Source organism: Sylvia atricapilla, chromosome Z, assembly GCF_009819655.1.
Source record: "Sylvia atricapilla isolate bSylAtr1 chromosome Z, bSylAtr1.pri, whole genome shotgun sequence".
In the NCBI taxonomy this organism is placed as follows: Eukaryota; Metazoa; Chordata; class Aves; order Passeriformes; family Sylviidae; genus Sylvia; species Sylvia atricapilla.
The window spans coordinates 24,680,685-24,700,839 of NC_089174.1; positions in this window are offsets into that span (position 1 = coordinate 24,680,685).

Sequence of the window (20,155 nt, forward strand, 5' to 3'; positions counted from 1 at the left end):
CACTGAGCTGCACTCAGTGGGGGAGAGCTGCTGTAGGTCTAAACCTTCCACCCAAGATCACTGTCAGCCTAAGGAGGGTGAGATCAATCTCACTGACCTCTCATCAAGCACAGTGACTGTCACAAAGGCCTTAAGGCTGCCATCATGTAAAAGAAATGTGATCTGCATTGCCCAAAATGAGGAGAGAATGCACCCTTCCCAAGCCGATGGCTGAGGACATAGAATACACCAGGTCTGCCCTAGCTCTAATGGCATTGGTTTACCACTTAGCTCTCAGTATCATTTTCTAACAAAGATTTTTATTTCCCAGCAAATCTCCAGCTGGCAGATTGGTACTTGAAATTTAGTTGCTCTTTCTGTGCAGAGTTATTACGTATCTCTCCATCCAGGCTTTTGCAGGTCCTCATAAAATTAACAGATTAGTTGGCCTGACTTCCTGCGCTGCTGGTGGCATGCAACAAATTCATCCCAGCCTAACTAGTGATTACACCATCATTTGTACAGACTCCAGGTGGGGCTGAAAATTACATGTCAGGAAGTCTTGAAATACCTGTGCAGATGACAATCAGGGAAATGACAGCCCTGGTGGGGCTGACTGATTTGGAGAGGAAAACCAGACTAGATCTCTGTGGAACAGAAGAGTTTGCAGATGTCAGCCTTCCAAGATGTCTCTTAAAGCCTGTGACCTTCAAATTTTTTTGGTTGCTCACCCCTCTCAGTAAAAAAAAAAAAAAAACAACTTTGAGCTGAATAATACATACATTATAAAACCTCTATAAAAAACAGAAATTGAAAAGGATAAAGTAAACACTGCTTTAAAACAATAATTTACTCTTGTTTATTAATGGTATGAAAGATATTCTTCCTGCACCCTAGTGGGTCATCTTGCACACCATCTAGGGTTAATAACCCCCCCTAGTTTGGGGACAAGTGTTGTACCCTACCAGACCAAGATGAGGTGAGGGTTCCACACAGCAAGCTGTTGAAAGGTGGTTAGAAGGAAAACGACAGAAATAGCACTGTGCAATGAACATCGTGCTCATGTACTACATGTCTCTGGCTATTCTAGGGTTGAGAGAAGCACAGTTTCTGAAACAAGATCTTCATTAACTGCTCTTCTCAGCTCATTATCCACAGACGCTATCAGCACTTTTCAGTGCCAACCCAGACAGCTGCAAACTGTGTTCCAAGAGGTACATCAGAAAGAAAATGTGGAAGCCTAGGGAGGGATTTTGCTGGTCCTGGTTTTACAAAAAGGAACACAAGGTGAAAAAGCTCATTCTTAGGCACTTAAGCAACCAGTATGTAGAGTGACACAGGTCCCACCCTGCCAGATCCCTGCTGACAGGCAGAAGGACACACACGTGGCAGGTTCGGGATCCTGGGTGCACAAGGCAGAGCTGCAAAATGGCAGCATGCACTCAGCAATACAAGACAAGATGAAGAAAAACAAGAACAGCTCACTAGTATGAGATCAGTCTGGTCCCATATTTCAGTCAGACACCAACCAGCAATAACTGCTAGAGCATAAAGGACAAAGATAAAGCAGACCTTCCCCTAGCATGCAACCTGGAAATTAACATATTTCCCTCCTCGTTGAGGGGTTAAGGTGCATGCAGGCCGTGCAGTGTTTCCTTGAAATGCCAGTTTAACATCCTAATCCCTTTCTAGACCTACTGGTACTTTTAATCTGTCCTGTGACAAAATTGCAGCAAAAAGTGCAAACTGCAGGCAAAGCAGCACAGCTAGGCACCAGCCAGCACTAGTACTGTTTACAGTGGGACCTTACTGGTCCTTCCTAATGGTGGTGCAGCTTCAGGCACAGCTTTAGCATCCCCTCTCCTAGCCAGTGCAGGGGCTCCAATTGTTCGATCTGACTTTCAGCAAGTGCATTCTGCTCTTCCACACAGCAGAAGCATACACCTTTCTGGAGAGTTTCCAACACTTGGCACTTCTGAAATGGGTACTTTTTTCACACGGAACCAGCGTACCTAAATATCCTTCAGTAAAGTAGCCTTCAATCCCAATTTGTTTATTCTCAGGCCCTTAGACACATAAATTTTTTAATTTAGTTGAGGTGGTTCTTTTGGGTTACAGTCAAATGGTGTTATATAGTAAAACAAAGAATAATCCCACTAACAGTTTCTTTGGGGGTGCTTGGATAGATTGTTGGTTTGTTTCCTTTTCAGCAAGATCATAAATTAATTTCTAAAAAGTGACAAAGCAGTGGCATACTTGGTAGTATGTACTATGTGCTGAGCTGTTGTTATTTCACACTTCAGTGGCTGTATTCAGAAGCTTCATTGGTAGAAGTGTAACAACAAGTCTTAGCAATATTTCATCTGTTTTCATATATCAGTGAGTTCTGTGCCTGGCCTAAAATCAAGAGTCTGCTACCAAAGCCACCTTCCTCTGGGTTAAAACCATTTGTTTCCACCTTCAAAGAGTGTGGGAAATTTCAACCTGAAAAACAAAACCTTTAGCATTTATGTGGTCATACTTTTCTGAAACATCCTTTCTTGACTAAAGTTCAAGAAATGTGTTAGGAAAGGTTTTTACAATGCGATATTTTATCCACTTAAACAAGAAATTAAGTAATTCCTTAGTATGCTTCTTTAGGAAAAGTAATTGAGTGCCTCAGAAGTGAATTTGCAAGTGGAAAGTCCTCTACATTGCAAAGTAATAGCAGTACAGAGAAAAAAGGACTGACTCTAAATATGCACTAATTCCTTTCTGTTTTACTTTCAGATTTTTTTTCTGTAACACCCTTGTACATAGTATGCAAGAGCAGTAACTAGATTTTCTTTTTGTCAAGACACCATGCTCAAGGCAACTGGAACCCAATAGTCAGAATGATATTAGTATTTCATTTGTGGGATCTCATCCCCTGCTTTGGGGGACTGTCATGGATTCCCACATCCTAACTGTCCCACAGCTGAGCACAGCTGCTCCTATTCTGCCCTGCCAGGTGCTGCCATCCCAAGCCTTGCCCTCCCTGGCACAGAAATATGGTAGAAAGAAAGTGCTTTTTCATTTGAGACTCCAGAGCTGATTTGAGACACTCAACAAATCAGGAGCAGCCTTCTCTGGGAATTCAGAAGCTGCAGCTGGGTCCTCAAAGCTAAGCTCCAGGTGCAGCAAAGCCTCACTCACAGCCCTCCAGGTCCCACAGGCCATGTGAGGTCCAGATGCTGCCCCTTGCAGAGCAGAGCAGGGAAGTGGAAGTGAGGAACAGGGCAATGCCACCAACCTTTCCATGCCAGCACCCACCTTGCACAAGGAGGAGGCACTGACCTAGGGAGAACAGTGGAGACCTGCAGCAGTTGAATATTTTGTTGTATTCTGCCTGGGTGTAACAATCCACACAGTTCAGGATTGTTACTGCTACAAATAGGTAACAGCACCTCCACATAAACTATTAAAGCCACACAGCTACAGGTGTGCTCCTAAGCCCTTGTATTATTTCTGTCATTAATCTTTGCTCCTTTGCTACACTTAGGAGAACATCAAATGTGCATTAACGGCAAGATTTTTCCTTTAGAGGAAAGCTTATACATGCTGAAGGTAATAATATATTTTCTCATTTCATTGTCAGCATTATTCCTTGCAAGACTATGTAACAAATACTTCTATTAAAGAAATGCTAACAGATTTGTAAGGAACTCTGAAGGAAAGATCATGTCAAATTTGAAAGATACTATTTTGATTTCTTCAGTAAATGAACCTCACCAGGAGGAGGAGCCCTCACCAGCTACTTCAGCGGGCACAAGAGGGGACACGTGATCCTACTGCCACTTGGCTTCTCCCACTGCAGGTCAGTTGCCAGAGGGGCACACCAGCAGTTCCTTTCATCGACATCTCCCCAAAATACACAGCCTCCCCCAAAATAGTCCCAGCTGAGCAGTCTGGTCCACCAGACCTATTTTCTGAGCAGCTGGCAGGCAGGAGGCATCCAGGTCTTCCATCAAGACACTTCAGTCACTGCTGCTGCTCAGCCAGCAGCCTATACTGCTAGAAAAGCCTGGGAGATAAGTTCCTGTTCCATGTCATGTTATAAGCAGTGTGTGCCTGTCACAAAGCAGAAGGGGGGTCTGCTTCTTCCCTACCCATGGCGCATCCGTGTTCCCGAAGCCTTTTAAAGGAAATTTAAAAAGAGGAGAGAGACAGGGAAAAGAGAAGGGGACAAAGATAAAACCTCTCTATGTTCTGTATTTGTTGCATTTGCATTTTTCTCCTCCTGAGCACGAGTATCGATTCAGTCATGACCAGACAAATGATCTGCAGCACAGCCTATGGAGATTAGAGTCAAGTGGGCTGTTTGCAATATTAAGATATTTGGTATTAACAAATATATAGAGCCATAAACCAGACAGCTCATATAAATATAATCATGGTAGGAGGGAGAGGCAGGTGACATAATGAAGCAGCTGCACTATCAGAAGAAGTTTATAATAATCTTTAATCCCTTATATTATCCCAAAAATAGTCCTTCTCATCAAGTTGTGACTGTGATGCTGGAAGACGAGGCAAGCAGTAAGAAATACATTTTAGGAACTGCTCTTAAAACAATATTAAAATGCAGCAAATGCAAGATAAATAGTTGTCTAAAAAATTCATCCTTCTGGGCTCCTCTTAAAAAACTGCAGTGTCATTTCCAGTTAATATCTGATTTTAATTTTCTTTTAAAATGAAACATTTGTTTGGAAATGGAACTGGCATTGTTTCCTCACAAGCCTTCGGACAGGATTAGCATCACACTCATTTCACTTCAGTTACACACTTCACAGGGGGCTCATGTCCTGCCCTTGTCCATAAGGAGCAGATAACATCGAGTAAATATTTCCCTTTTAAATGTCTCCATGCTCAAGCAAACTACTTTTAGTAAATGCCCAAATGCTATGGCAACACTGAGGTGGTGACATAGAGGAAGTGAAATAGTAAATTCAGCATGAAGGATTACACACAGACCACTCCTTCTGTTACAAAATAAAACCATGAGGCCATGACTGGGCGTACCATCAGTCCCAACACACAGATTTCCCGCTCATGACAGTTTATTTTACTGTCTAAGTGCTATTTAGTGGCTGTGTAATGCTTTGTCACCTGGCTTCCTAGGATAACTTTCAATGTTATAGTTTACTCCCTCCCTCAATTTCTCATATAGCCTCGAACCACATCAGGCCCTGAGGTAGCTCACTCCCATCAGCAGAGAGAGAAATTTGTATTATGCAGACCTCACACTTCTCACTACTTTGCTTTCTAGAAGCATTGACAGGTTTTGTATCAACAAAAGTAAGGGCATACCCTGGTCTGCATTTCAGCATGCCAGAGCACCCTATAACCGCTGGTTTCCCAAGAAGGTGGCTCCCCTATGGACAGCAAAGGGTTCCTGTGTCTCCTCCTGTGGTCTGGCACCAAGCTGTGCTGTAGATGAGCTAGCTACAAGTTTCACTGATCTTAAAGGTGTTTGTAAGATATAGGTAAGCTATAATCACCTCCTCTGTGTGCTGTCCCAACCTACAGACAGATCTCTCTAATGTCTGGGGCAGAGGTTATGGAGATTTTTATTTCAGGGAACATGCCACTTAAAGCCCAACAAGAAGCTGAAAAAAGATCTCTATTCTTGGTGACAAATAACCCACTTGTTTGTTTCATTAAACTCAATTTCATGTGACTGACTGCCATGGTTAGGTATGACAGGTGAGGATGATGAGTTTACTGAGGAACAGCTGGGTGAGGCCATTTAGTTTGTTTGGGTTTAAGTCACAGAGGTATGCACTACTATATTTCACATACATCCAAGTTCTAAAAGATATTGTCCCTTATTCCCTCTCCAACACTCTTTCAGCCTATTTAGTTCCCCCAATTTTTGTGACAAAAATTTGCTCTTTGACAGTGTTCAGGTAAGGGTAATCTTAATGCTCAAACCACCACACTTGATTATGGAGTTTTGTAACTATTAATCCATTTTCATACTACCTAGGAGAACAGACAATACTGTATAAGATTTAAACTCCAACCACTACTTTACTCTAAACCTGCACACCTGTATTTTAATTTGTACTTGAAATCACTGGTACACCAGGCTGGATGTCTGCCTTCAGCATTTTGCTGTGGACAAGGCCCTGCAGCTACTGTCAGTGCTAGTTCACGGTACAGCAATTCAACACCAAAGATGCCGACTGTACTGAGAAGTGCTGCTGAGATTGTATTTTCTTGGTGCAGTGCAGGTTGCTTAGTGACCTGCCACCAAAACAAATGCATTCACTTGTATATTTAAAGAGCAGCCTTTCCTGGAGGGTCCAGCATTTTGTGGGGACACCTGTTCCTTGCATGCTTGAAATTTCTGTCCTGAAATGACAGGCTTGATGTTGTACTCCAGCTGGTTAACACTTTTTTATAAGGAAGTCATGCAACATATGTGTAATCCTCTCTGACTCATCTCACATCAGCGCTGGTTAAATCACACTTCAGTGTACAAGTCGTCAGACTGACTGCAGAAGCAAGTCAATAAAGCACTGTCTTTCCCAGACACGCAGCAGCTGATACGTTTCTTATTCATCCACCCCTGATGAAAGCTGAAGGTATATCATACACTTCCGATTGAAATACACCACCCAGTTCCATGTGAACAAGGACAATGGGCAATATATGAAGGAGAGTGCTTCCCACCCGCAAGCTGCCCTGCATTGTCAGATCACCCCATACACCCACAACAAGGGCTGAGCACTGGAGTCCCGCTCATGTAGTGGAAGGGCTCGGTCCTGAAAAGATCATACTCCATATTCCATGGCTGGAGGTTACACAGTGCACTCAATGGGTTTGAGCGGAGGTCGGAGGTCTGTGGCAGACAGTGGAAACTCTGGGGTAAATGAAGGGTCCAAGCATACTGGCTTTTTTCTCCTTACACTCAACTCCAAAATTAGCTGAAGTATTAGTAAATACTAAATGAGTAATAGATTTGTGTAATAAAGCTTAAAGTATCTCTAATAACAAAGTGAATGACACCAAAAAGATGAGAACTTAAGAGTCACCGATATCCATGGTCACATCTTGTCCTTGCCAAAGCTTGTCACCCACAAAACATAAAAAGCCACAAGCCCAACATAATGACAATGAATAGAGAACCTATCATTTGCATTAACATACCTATCATATCTGATTATGGTCTTCTTTTAATTTAGAGCTTGAGAAACACTCCTAATGTTGTCTCAAACTAGCTGTGCTGCACTTTCTTTCAGGCTTTTGATTTCATATTTGAAATGTGAGGGAAATGATTTTTTAAGAATACAGAAAAAATTTAACAGAAAACTTATTCTTTATATATATATATATATATATAAAAAATATAGGATTTAAAGCAAATCTTTCCTATTTACTTCAATTATATCTGTGAAGAGAGAGAGAGAGTTTCCAAGACCAGGTATCAAGCAGGTAAGCACCTGGAAAGTGTGAAATGCCCACTGTAACTGCCTTTGAGAATTTAGGTGGAAGTCATTTGCTTGCATCACCAAAATCCTGGACCAGAGTCATCCAAATGATCAGTCCCCTTAAACACAAGGCTAGCCTCTTGCTTTTCCTGCAATTGTTGGGCCCTTTTGCTACGAATGTCTCAGCTCCCGCAACAGCAAACAGCTTCCTGCAATGCACAGCACTGACTCATACCCAGAATCACATCCTGTCCAAAGAACAAGGAAGGGTTTTAGGAATAAAATAACTTGATCATACAATTACCAGCAGCTTGATCAGCCATGTGCATGTGGGAATAGAGAATGAGACTGCTGCCAGTCCTTACTGAATTTTTGTTTGCCTTTGTCATCGTATTTTTGTGTTAACTTTGCTCTTCTGCATAATTATATACAATTTTGCCTACCCACATGGAAAAATTACACAAAAAATTACACAGAAGTTTAGAAACAATGACCAGAGAATGCTGGGAAAAGTGTAGAATCAGAGACATGAGGATAAGGGTACCTGGAATACAGCTGGTGGCTGAAGAATAGAAACAGGGAAGCATAAAAGAGAAATGAGACCTCTACGGACAACTGGAAAATGTGTAGGAAGGAAATCTGCAGTTTGCTGATCTATTAAATTAATATTAGGAGAAGAAAGGCATAAATCCAAATAGATGATGTGGCCTGGACAACATGATCTAGGAGGTGGGTGGCATGCCTGCCTTTGGCAGGGAGTTTGGAACTGGATGATCTTTAAAGTCCCTCTCAACCCAACACATTCTATTCTATGATTCTATTCTCTCAAATAATGCATATAATTTACAGATTATATGTTAATGGAGCTTAGTTTTTAGACAGTGGTGCGTTGAGCCAGCCAAGACAAAAAGCAGAAATACCCCATACACTGGTCTGTGTTGGGGAAGATGAATCATGGAAACCTTATAAATATGATTGCTTAGGAAAAGATTCTGAAAATATGAAACCTATAAGTGAAATAGAAATGAAAGCTTACTTTGAGTTGTAGGATACGAGTCTCAGTTACTATATAACCTGAAAACAATAGCCTAGCTAGCTGAAGGAGAATCCCTTCTGATTGAACAATACCTTTCTGCTGGCTAAGGGATCCAAAGGTCAATGTAGCAAAACAGAAGTCTAAAGAGTAGTTTTTAGAGTTTAAAATATAACACAGTATGGTAATATAGGAGTTCTTATAGGCTGTATGTAGATTCTATAGGATTTTGTGTCTTGTATTGGTTGGTCACTGCAAATTAGAATATTCATCACAAAAGGAGATATTATGTATCATAACAAGGACCTCTCTCTCTTACCTCTTACCTCTTACCTCTCCTCTTACTCTTCCTCTTACTTCCCCTGCTCTTACCTCTCTTACCTCTCTTACCTCTTACCCCTGTCATTTTACCTCTCTTACCTCTGGCTTTTGCCCCTACTCTTACTCTCTCTTGCTCTCTTCCCCCTGCCCCCTTCCTCTCTTGCTCCCTTCTCTTAGCTCCTGTTCTTTCTCCTTCTCTCTTTGGGACTTCCCTTCAGCCGAGGCTGGTGGCTGAAGGCAAGGCTCTTATCCACTACCCTTGCAATAAAACCACGTGTTCTATATGCCAGGTCAGCACAGTACCTTGTCCCTTCTGTCCTTGGATTGCCCTACAGGTCTGACTTGTAAACAGAATTATTTTTCTCCAAATAAACAGCAGAGAAGCTAGATGATTCTATGAGAAACAAAATCAAGATTTTCAAGACCAAACCAGATAAAGTATTGAGGCAACTTGACTTGCATTCATAGTTCGCCATGCTTTCAGATGGAGGTTGGATAAGAGACATTCTGAGCTCCCATCCAGCCTGGATGATCCTGTGAAAGACTAACTAATGGCATTAAGAGCTAGAAAAAATACAGTGTCTTATGCATGCTTAGCATATGACTAACAGTCACAGATGAAGTACAACTCCAACTTCCTTGACAGCAGTGAAACTATTCACAGGAAGAATTTGACCAGGAACTCATGCTTACATATCTGGTTTGATGGATTATGATACTCTAAAATACACTGTTCCTAAACCACTCTGATTTGTAAGCTTCCAACAACTTAAAAAGAATTAAAGTAGGCTGAAAAACATGAGACCATCAAACCTAGGTATTTGCCAAAGCACATTGCAAACAGATTTTGGAAAGGTTTTGAAACATAAAATACATGTTTGAAAACATAACTACTGTTAGCTGAATCAGAAGTTCTCTGCATCCCTTGAAAATTTTTTGTAATATTAAATGGCTTAACATGCCTGGCAAAACAGCTGGGTACACAGTGAACTCCTATCTCTGTATGAACAGTTTAATCCTATTTCAACATATTGTAGCTTGGTAAGATGTGAAAACACCAATAATTCAGAACCTAGTAGGTTTAAAATCTTTCCAGGAATAAGAAAGGAGCAAAGTTATCACATGGCCTCACCCCTGTGCACTTTGGGGCTAAGAAAAAGACTCCTGTAGAAACATTTCCCTCAATTCCCATTTCCATGGTGATGCTATTACTGTCTCCTTTATACACCCCATACGCAAGATTAAAAAAAAAAAAAAAAAAAAAAAAAAAAAGGCCAATTCAGCTGTCGCCCACCCATTTTGACTTCGGAAAATTTTAACTTTCCAGGAGACCTGTGCCAAACAGCTCCCCCGAAGTTCTCTCCTTTATGAAGCCTAAAACCCATTGATGGAAGACAGAAAGATTCCCTTCTGCTAAAGCACTGCATCACTTTCCTCCTCTGCCCTTCAGCAGTTAGGCTATCTCATTACAGTTTTGAATGCTGTTGGTACTCTCTTTGGCAAAACCTATCAAATTTGATTCCAGAGTGCCTTGAAACATTAAGAAATACCTTGAATTCCTGAAGGACAGGGAGAGTCCCAGCAGCCTCCCATTTTAGTGCTTTGTTTGCATGAGTGTTTTGACGGCACAAATTTCTTGTATTGGTAAGCCCTTAACACAAATTAGACTTCCTCCCAGAAAAGTCTCTCAAAGGGCAGCAAAAATGGCTGTTTTAGCTGGATGAACACATTGCCACTAGCAAACCAGTGACTTCTGTACCAGAAGGGAAGAAGAAAGCAGCCTGGGTATCCTTCCATGGGAGGTGTTACCCTCACAGCTCATCCTAAATGGTGCAAGCTGAAGGAAGTCTGAAGAAATACTGTAGAGGGATTGCATGTAAGCCAAGCAGAGACTGCTGTAGCAACTGCATTGGGCATGTGCACAACACCAGGACACAGGCAGCAGGAGTCAGGAAAAACTAGGGATGTGATGGCAACCTCCTAAGCTTCACTAAGTCTTGAGAGTCAGTGCAACACTATTAATAATCTTGACATTTCTTTCTCTTTCCTAGGAGCTTTAGCTGGTATTTGCATAGCTAATAATGCTGTGTATCACTGTGAGCTTTCACCATTGTCCTCCTGCAGAGAAGGCTCGAAAACAACTTGCTTCCAAATGCCAAAGCTTCAAGCTGTCTGCAAACATGAGAACTCTACCATTGGTTCACTCCTTAATGCTAGCATGACAGCCACAAACAGTAACGTTCTACATTTGATTTTAAAACACACAGGTCAGAAGTTAGGGAGGGAGCAAAACGGAGAGTTGTTACTTCTGCAAACTGCTGCCCCTGTTCTTTCTTGCTGTTGATAATTCATACTTGCAATTTGTACTGTGCAGAGGTGCCTCTTCCCAGTACATGTTCTGCAGCACAAAACAGCTAGGGACATATTCCGTCAACAGCAATTACATGCTGAGATAAATGCCAACTGACTGATGCTCTCTCCATTGCAGCATCTCACTGGGCATAATGAAGAATTTCTGTATTTTGACTTCTCTCAGACACAGCAGGCAAGACAAAGGTATTTCTAATCTTCATTTCTGTTTAGAACCAGACAAGTTCCTAGGTGAGTAGAGTTGCAAGTGAGATACTTAAGCAAACAGCATTTCCACTTTGCAGATAGTATAACCATTCTGAGGCAAACCACAGTTGTTTTATTGCAGCTCTCTTCTACATGCAATAACTCCATTTAAAGAAAAAAACCCCAACAATCAAGAAAAGACTGTAAGACAAAAATCCTACAGAACTTGAGTCTTTAGGTGTTCCTCTTAAAAATGTCTTAGGGAAAACATCCTTATTCCTCCTTTCATTCAATAAGCTGCCTCAATGGGAATGTTCTGTGAATACCTGACAGATTTAATCCAAAAGACATCTGCTCAGGCATCAGGGCAAAAGTATATGTGGAGGCCTGCAACTGATTTCAAAATGCTCACAGCACAAAAGGAAATCAGGGTAGTTTTGGATTTCTTTTCCCTTCTACACTAGGTTGTCACATATTTTTCTAACCATGGCAAACCAGAAAAAAATATTGTCTCCTTAACCATATAGGCAGTTGCATCATATGCCATTAAGTACACAAAATATGGTAATACCTAAATAAAAATCAGAGTTCTGCTCAGTGCTTTCTCCAAGTGCATGTTTTTTCCAAGGCCAGTATCAGACCAAGCCACACAATCTATAAATGAATGATCGTTAACACTTCTGGTATTCTTAATGTCTCATTTTGGCTAACCACCTCTGCACTGGCTTCAAGACCAAATCACTCTGCTTTGTCTTTGCTACTTTGGTCAAATTAAGGGACATGTTAAATTAATGACCAAAGAAGGTTTACAAGTCTCTGTCAATAAGTATGTGCAAACATATGAACTCAGTGTTTTGCTACACATGCACATGCATATTTATGCCATGAATTGTGCACACACATGTTGACACAATGCAGGCATGCTTGCTGGGCCTTGCCTGGTCAACAAGGATGGAATGTCTGACCCTATTTCACACTGTTGTTCATTACACAGGTGCTCAACCCCAGGTGCCAAGTCTGGAAGTTTCAAGACACCTTTCAGCAGTGTGTTGAATACTCAAATACTCTGTGGAAACAGAGACTAAAAATTCTGTAAAATTGTTGATTTGCAAGTCTTTCTGATACCCTTCATTAAAAATCTCGCTTCTGTATGAAAACAAACTATTTCACTGATTTGAATAAAAGTAAGTTCTTCTTGGAAGAAGCATCATTAGCCATTTTCTGAGGAACATATAATAAAAGATCTGGATAACACTACTTAGTCTTTTTCTTTTAGAGGTGTTTATCTAACTTTTACAGATAAAACAAATGTTGTTTTAGCTGTGAATAGACAGATTTCCTACATTAAAGAAAGTTTGTACATTTCCTCTCACCTTCTGAAATTTCTCATTTGAATAAGAACTTATTCAGGAATGAAGGCTTTTTAGGTTTTGAATGCTTTTACACAATACTTAGAACATTTCTGTCTCTGTGTTTCAAAGAGTATTTCCTCATTTCAAAAGTGGGTTTTCAACTGAGCAGATTGCTGAACAGTTGACTGTGTTCACCTAGAAGGTAAAGTGCTCATTCCTGAGAAATCCTTTACAGAAGACGCTGAAGTCACTTTGCATCAATCACAGAGGAATTTTAAGGAATCTTTAGTATGACATCAGAGAAAGGTTCTACGACTACGCACAAAAGCTGAATTCCTTAGAAAAGATATAAAGCTACTATTCTTTTTTTTTTCCCTGGGATCAAACCTTGCCAAAACTTCTGAGGTGATATTTCAGATTTCAAGACTGACAGTCCACAATATGAGAGCACAGACTCTGTTCTCCCTGTAGTGTTCTGCATCTAGTGCCTTGCACTATTAGTACAGCAGCAATACTTTATTTTCTCACTGAGTGTTCCAGGACTTCTCAGCCCCCAAATAAAATTTACTATTGCCTGCTAAATTAGAATGGCTTTGCAGCAGCTGCATTCCTTCTTTCACTTTTCTTCTTGGCTGTTTTCTGCTGGTATCAGATCCATGTCACACAGCCAAAGACTAAAGCAGGGTGTGAGGATTTGTTAGGAAAGAGTGGAAACTGCCACAGCTTTTCTTCATACTGCCTTTAGAGCAGTATGTTCAGATGCCTTGACTAGCAATGATATCCAGCTCCAGATCACAGTGCAATTCAAAGAAGAGGGCTGCCTAGATCAACTCCTTCACTTCTCCCTGTTCTGGAGAATGGAGGGACAGCTCCTGTGTTCAGTGAACTTGTCAGTGAAAGGGACTTCTAGCAGCAGCCATTGCTATTTCTGGTGCACCACTGCTGGCTGCCAGAGAACAGCAGAATGCACATTCTTCAGCCTCATCCCTCCCATTTGCTGCAATAGGAATGAGTTCAAATCTTTGCCCATCATACACAATGGAGAGCAAAGACTGCTATGAGGAGCTGGTAAATGCAAGGGTTGACAGACACCCCTCTGTGGTACCATTAAGTTACATACAGCCCAGTAAAATCCAACTGGCCACTACATCTTCCTCCTTCTATAAGACCCTTCCTGGCCTTTACTCCTCCTTTGCTGCAAAATACAATACACTGTCAGTACAAGATTAGATTTTCTTTTGCCTACTTTGCCAAGAAGCCTTCAACCAGGTCTGTGCATTTAGCATTATTTGCTCTAAGTTTTGCTTGCTTCTCCAGTTCCACAAGTAGCACAGCGTGTCTGGTTTTTCATTTACTAGGAGTATGTCCAGCTTCCTTTCATTTTCTTCTTTTTGGATTCAATTCAAAAACATGCTAAAACATGTTTCTACAGCAGGAATTTACAAATTTTCATTATCACAAATTTAAAACTTTCTTTTTAGTCTACTAGAACTTACCCTCTGAAGTAAATGACCCTCGCCTTGTTAATGGCAAGACAGAACCAGACAGAACACCTGTAAGAGGAAATTTTAATGCACTTTCCACTTTTGCAGAGTCAATCAACATCTTCAGAAGAAACACATGAAATGTTGCATTCCTAATACTACCACATATTTCTGTGGCAGAGAAGGGCAAAACAGCCATGCTGCACGAACCCGATGGACGAAGCAGAGGGATCTGGAAAGACATTGAGAGAATGACAATTTTTTAAGCCAAATTTTCAGGAGAAAAAAACCAGCAAGTTAGGAAACATAATAGAGGTTTCAACAGGCACAAAACTGTTCAAGTATTTTCTGCATGTGAGAATATACGGTTATTACTGATTCCAGGATGAGAGCTGCTTACGGAATCTTTAACAGCTAACAGCAGCAATACCTAGAGAGTGCATCTTGCAACATCATGTGAAACAAAACCCACTGTGCTGAAAGAGGAGGGGAGATGGTTTCAGCTGGGGTAGTTTTCTTCTAGTGGCTAGTATGGGACAGTGTTTTGAATTTGTGCTGAAAACAGGGTTGTTAATATAGATACTATTAGTACTTCCACACTGGGGGAGGAGTTGAGAGTGCATGAGAGGCTGGAAGGAGACACAGCTGGGACAGGTGACCCCAACTGACCAAAGGGATATTCCACATCATATGACCAGTACATAAAGCTGGGCAGAAGGAGGAGGAGGGTGAACACTAGGAGTAATGTTGTTTGTCCTCCCAAATCACCCTGTGATGGGGCCCTGCTCTCCTGAGGATGGCTGAACATCTGCCTGCCCATGGAAAACAGTGAATTAATTCCTTGTTTTGTTTTGCTTATATGTGTGGCTTTTGCTTTCTCTATTAATCTGTCTTTATCTCAACCCAAGTGCTTTCTGGCTTTTACCCTTCAATTCTCTCCCCTATCTTGCTGGTGGAGGAGTGAGTGAACAGCTGCCTGGGTTCTGGCTTCTGGCAGGGGTGAAACCATGACAGGAGGCTAAGCACCCTCACCAGGAAGATAAAGAAAGGAGAAGCAAGCTGAATCCTGCACTTCTTCCAGCCTTTCCACTTACCAACAGACACAGCCTAGAAACATCACCAGCTGCCCAAGGCATAGCAAGCGCCAAATCGCCCCAAGTATTTCCCATTTCAGTGCAGGCTTGACTCAGCCACAATGGAGCAGGGGAACAGTGGGAGGTAAGAAGCTCAACGGAGCAACTGCGAACAATAAAGGCAGGCAGCAGAGAACAAGAGTGATGATGATGATGATGATAAGCAATGATGGCCCATTCAGAAAGGGTCACAAAGGATGGATCTGCACATTTCGTTTTACTTTTTATTTTTAAAGAGCTATCATTGCATATCACCAGCACTGGACTTTCCCAGGCATCACTGTCAGAGAAGGTTCAGCAGCTGGATCTCAGTGGCAGCCCAGGGCAAGGGTAGTCATCATGCATTGCAGCTTTCAGAGGGGCATGAGGGCAAGGCATCACAGCTGGAGAAACGCTGCTGCACAAAGAATTCATGAGAGCTGGAAAATTAGGCCAAGGCATGAACAGAAGCAGAGATCTCAGGAAGAACTGGAGGCTCATCGGAGACTACACATCATTGGGCAGAAGTGCCAGATCCCTTTTTCCACAGAACATTCTTCATCAGATATATGCTCCCTCTTACAGATTTCATGTCACTTTGAGGTCTTTACAAGAGTAAACAAGAATTTCCAGACTTGAGAATTGACATGAAGGATTTTGAAAGAGTGATTACAGAGTCCGGTCTTGCTCATTACTTGTACCAAGGTCAACAGAAATCATGGTTCAAACAAGGTCAGAACTCTTCTAGATGAACTGGGAGTCATAGTTTCCTCTAACTTCCTCTAGCAATAATAACTACTCAACAGAATTAACTTCAGACCATTCTGACATGTATACCAATATAGTTAGTATACAGTCATAGAAGGTCCTTGAGTTTCTCTTTTCTTTTGCAGCTTGGCCAATTTTCATTTACCTTCTGTGCCATTACAGGAAACTCAGGACACTAAGTGCCTAATAAGGGAGATTAGACTAACAAAAACCAGGATAATCTGATGCTCAGACGCTACCACCTTGATGAACAGGTGCACTGACTGCATAGAATGTAATGCAAGTATAGCACATCTTAAACAATGACCAGATCTGCTGCTCTCTAATAAAGCCTGGGCTGTGATCAAAGACTTTTTCATGGTCCTAAGTATTTTAATTCCTGTGTGGATTCTCTCATGCCTGATAAAAGTCAGTCTCCTGCCAAATCCACTTCTTCAGCTGGAACTGTTAGTACAGACTCTGCCATCTGCTCACTCTGGTGTTCTCAAGGAAGTTACAGACACACATAGGCTGCTCTATTTCTGTTGAGTTTATTAAACTGGCCTAAAATATTGAAAAATTAGGGATAGGAAGGATGGATACATGCATTAAAACTGTGCAATAACATTAGCCTGATTTCCCTAAGAAATTCTTGGTGGTTTTGTTTCATAGCAGGGTCTTCATTTATGGAATTACTGATGTCAAACCTACCTGGAGCAGAGTCTCAAAATTAAAGTCCCTGGAGCCAGATGACCTGAACTCTGCTTCTTGCAACAGTCCATACCTCCTGTGGTCATGTTAAGAGGCGACTGAGCCTGCCCCTTAGTTTCTGCCTTTGTATAATGAAGCAAATATTTCTTTGCAACACGTCAACAGCACTTTGTACTAAGGTCAGTCATGCTGTCAGGAGGAGTATCAGCACTGCATGTGGCACAGCTGACTCATTTTCCAGCAGTTAATGATGTGGTAGATCCACCTTTTGCAATCAACTACATTATCTTATTTTCGTGACCCAGCTCAAAGCAGAACATGGGTTACGGGATGTTACACATGATAAGACAGTAACCACCTACAAGCAAGAGGCAAAACAACCCAGTGTATGTGTCAAATTATGTTTAACATCAGAAGAGAAACTGAAAACTATGGTTACACTTGTATGAGGAAGGAGATCTGTAGAATAGAGGAGTTGATGCCAAGGATCAAAAGTTTGTGACACTCCATGGGAGTAGAGGAGGAATGGGAGAAGATAAAGGGATACTTATCTCAGAACAACTTTTAATATGCTCCCATTAACTGGACAGCCACTAGTCCAGTCAGATTTTGGAACACTTCTTTAAACTCAGATGCATTCAAAAGTAACACAGGCTGCGCATTAAGACAATTCAGTGACACAAACCCAAACAAGCAAAGGATGGACAACAGGGAGATTCCTTAGAAAAGCATATCCCTGATCAGGGTGAGTGCAGCCTGCATGGACCAGGCTTCTCACAGAACTTTCTGCTGTCTGGCCCTGAGGTTACCACCACAAGATGGGATTGGAAGTAACATCTACACTCCTTGTAGTGACTCACAGGGCACCTGCCCCACACAGCATACTTTGTTATTTTACAGGAGATCCTCTTTTCTGATATTGTTGGCATTTTTTTGTTTGTTGTTTTGGTTGTTTAGTATTTGTGGGGTTTTTTTTTGGTTGGGTTTTCTTTTTCAATTTTTTGCTTGTTTCTTTTATTTTTTTAACTCCCTGAAGTTTCCAGTTTATGCATTATGGGAAAACAAAGCATGATAAAGTGAGAGATGTGCTTCCCTTAGCCAGAAAACCAGAAAGAGTACAGTCATCTCAGGAGGATCTCAGTTTACAGGCTAGCCAATAAAATGCACAGACTAGCCAATAAAATGCTGGTAGCCACACATGCAAAAAGAAAGGACAAAAAGGTAAGTTTACTATTTTGAAACCATGGGATAGAAACAAAATATATTCTGCCTCATTCACTGAATGTTTTGCCTCACATTCCAGTTAAGATAATGCCGTGTATGAATGTAATGAGCAACATCCAGGCACCTAAAATATTAGAAGAAGACAATACAAGCTACAGAATCTGGAGAGAAAACAATCAACTGTTTACTGTATTTAAAAAATCCTCCCATTGTAAAAAGGAACAAATTAGCAATTTAAATTGCAGATTCAGCACTAAAAGTGTTCAGTGAACCAGTGCATCCTGGTGGAGGTTTTTTGGTAGTATACAACTGAGAGAGGGGAAAAGGGAAAACTGAACCATTCTGTCAGCTCACTCAACTCTGGATTATTCTAGTTTTTGCTCATTCTTACAGCTTGGGAGTTCTTTTAGTAGGTTGATTTAGCCTAACCACATGAAGGCTGAGAGAGGACAACTCTCCTCGAAGGACTGACAAGTGCTAAACTATGAGAAGATCACACATACAAAACTAGGAAAACATGTATTTCAAATGGGAATTATGTTTCTAGTTATTGATAGATGGGAATTCAAAATAACCCTTCTATGGTGAATTTTCTGTAAGGAACTTATGACTTGATAACTCTTCAGGAGGTATGATAGAAGCAACCCTTTGGACGTCAGAGAAGAACCCAGATCATGTCTCATGATCACGTCTTATGATTTTATGGGAGATGTGTTTGCCATTTTCATAATTTCCGTTGCCTCACACTCACTGGCTTCTGACAGATACTCAGATGAAACAAAAATCAATCCTTTTTTTCCCGTGTGCGTAACTCAACGCTGTTGTCCGTAACTTCTGAGTATAGCCTCTTCTCAATTTTTCTGAATGCTGAAGATCAACTAAAGGTAAGACTTTGGAGTACGGGAGAAGGGCCTTGTGCTGTTCACTGTGGATGGCACTTGGCCCTCCGGATATTATGCGCAAAACAAACAAAAGTATATTGCCTTTGCCAGAGCAACATGCTTCCCTCTAGATCTCTTTTTTTCCGTAATCCTGCACTATTTTGTATGATGAGTTTTGGTCTTCAAGCACCAGCCAGCACTTGCTACTGCCAAGAAGCATTTTGGATGCTTACACACCTTAGGTAACAGCAGACATCGTTCATCATCTGCAGCTGCAGAAGGATGAATAACGATGTAAGTCATCCTTTCCAGTTTTTCCCTTTCCTAATTAAGAGAATTTATATTCGATTCACTAAAGCCATCTGTGTGACAATTATCCTACTGCAAAGTTCTGGAGCAGTTTTCCTCATCCAGAACCTTATTTTTTTTTTTATCCTATTGTTACTGATCATGCCTAATACAAAGTTGCAGCTCTCTCAAATGTACACTTTATAGGACAGGATTGTGACTACTGTGTCTAACTACAAAGGTATTTTGAAATTACAATAGTAATGTTCTTCAAAGTCTTCAATTCTCTAGCTGTCTCTAACAAGGATCTCCTGCTTATCTCACCCTTGAAATGTTCTATTCCTCTACTTTTCAAATTGTTCACCCAATATGGAAGATTCTTCAAAAGCCTGAAGAAGAAAATTAATTTGTCCAGCTTTCTTGAAAACTTGTCCTGGGTTGTAGTATAGAATGTGCACAAAGTATTCTATCACCACCTTCATGAACTGATGAATCCAATTGTTGGAGCAGTGCTCTTCCCAGGCCCCCCTCCCTCTGGGATGCCTTCTATTAATGGCCCATCAATGCCTTGTGCATGACTCACAGATAACTCCCTCCAGGAGCTATCTCTCTTTAATGGGCCATCAAGGACCCACTGTATGACTCATCATCCCATTGTGAGATGCTCCGCCCATGGGGAGGAGCCAAGCATTCCCACCTGGATATAAACTGGGATTTGGGACAGTGCAGGCAGCCCTCACCCACTTGATTCCCAGAGGACCAGAGCTACCAGACCTTTCTACAGGATCACTGCTTCAGGAAGACCACCTCACATGGACTGCTTCCATCACCCTGCTCAGGTTGTATTCTGACTCTGTCAGTGGTCTTTTGCATTACTGCATTTATTTTATCTCACCTTTTCCCCCTTTTTTTCTCATTAAATTGTATTTCTGACTTGGAGCCTCTCACTCATTTTGCTCTCAAACCACTATAAAATTACTGCTTACGTCTTACGAGGCACTGCTGTCTACTGTTTG